The sequence below is a fragment of the Chrysochloris asiatica genome, unplaced genomic scaffold (genome assembly GCF_000296735.1).
Source record: "Chrysochloris asiatica unplaced genomic scaffold, ChrAsi1.0 scaffold00141, whole genome shotgun sequence".
NCBI lineage: Eukaryota > Metazoa > Chordata > Mammalia > Afrosoricida > Chrysochloridae > Chrysochloris > Chrysochloris asiatica.
This window is the reverse complement of record NW_006408659.1, coordinates 7603436-7605204: the sequence shown is the minus strand read 5'-3', so window position 1 is coordinate 7605204 and position 1769 is coordinate 7603436.

Sequence of the window (1769 nt, the reverse complement as noted above, 5' to 3'; positions counted from 1 at the left end):
ATCCAGTCATTGAAGCCAGGTCAAGTGGGTATTACCTGCAAGTGTGAGTGTTCTTGTGCATATGCCCTCTCTTCTTATCAGCTGGACACTTCAATTCTCCATTGTCCTCTGTGGCTATGTCACTGACTCTGGGCCCAAGAGTCCCCAGGTCTTGGCACACTGCTGGCCAACCAGGTCTCCACCTGGATTCACAGGAGTCTATTGAACATTGTAGGGCCTAGCTGACAACTTCATTGCTGCTGCTCATGAACTTTTGACACAATATATCAGCGTAGTTGCAGAAGTCTTAATTTTCTAACTACCCATCAGGAAATGAAATGCTCAGGGCCATTTCCCAATGACAGACTTTAGTTCTCAGATGGCCCAGCCTAAGCAAAGGGAGGAAGTGAAAGGTTTTCTAACACACCTTATGATTTGCATGGTCACCTCTCTCCCAGTGAATATGACATTTCACATTTCTCTATAGGGTACTTTTTGTTCTTTTCCTTAATCTGCCCGAATCTCCTCTTTCCTCTTTTAAATTGTGTCTTCTCAGGCATGTTTGGAAACTGAAATCAGGGCAATGACTGTGACATTCTCAATAACTGTCATCACTGAGATCAAGTTAAAGCTCTGAAATGAATGTGCGTGCAAGTTAGGATTTTAAGCTATTTGTAATAAATATATTCTATTCCTTCTTTTTTGTCCAAGTCTTGTGACTGAAATCTGGATTCAAAGTATCCATTATTCAAAATAAATAGAGCCATGGTCTTCAAATTCCACATGGGATCCTTTGCACTCTTACAAATGCATAAATGCATTAGAGGGGGTCCCCAAGAACTAAAATAGAAATAATAATAGTGTTACCCAACAGAGCTGTTGGGAGATTTCATTGAATTAATATATTTAATGCAAGCACACACATATACTCTCTAAGCACAGTACCTGACACATAGTAAGTGTGTTATATGTTTCTGCTGTTACTATCTGACAGTATACACAATAATATGCACATCTATGGTCTTCACATGGGATTTCCATTTTTAAAAATAGCACTGCTTATGAAGGCCAAGGAGTCTTGATGTTGAACTGTGGGATAAAGCACTGGACCACAAAGTTGGTTTGAACCACAAGGTCAGTGGTTCAATCCCACCAACTGCTCCTTGGAAACCCTATACAGGGTCACTATGAGTTGGAACCAACTCAACAGCACTTAACAACAACAACAATGAAGGTCAAAGTTTATCTAATCATATAATGAGCAGGACTGGAATGTTGTTAAGAACTATGTATGTGGGATCAAATTAACAATCTCATTCTTAGAGGTCAGTGAATTTGTGTTAATGAGAGAGAAACAATTCAAGGAAGAAGGGTGAGAATGGCTGCACAACTGAAGGAATATAATCAATGTCACTAAATTGTGCATTTAGAAATTATTGAATTGGAGTATGTTTTGCTGTGTATATTCTTAACAACAAAGAAGAAGATAAAAGACCAAAGCTTATTAGTTCTTACCAGAGGTGGGAGGAAGGAGAAAAGGGGGAGTCATTATTTAGAGTACTTAATTTCTGTTAATAGTAATGGAATGATTTGGCAAACGATAGTGATGACAGTTGTACAACATGATGAATATAATAAGTCTCATTAAATTGTATGTATCAAAGTTATTGAACTGGCAAAAGTTTTATTTTATATATATTTATTTTGTTTTCAGTAACAGTTTATATAGCAAATTTGGTCCCCAGTTGATCATCTATACATAACATTTCCAGTGACATTGATTACATTTT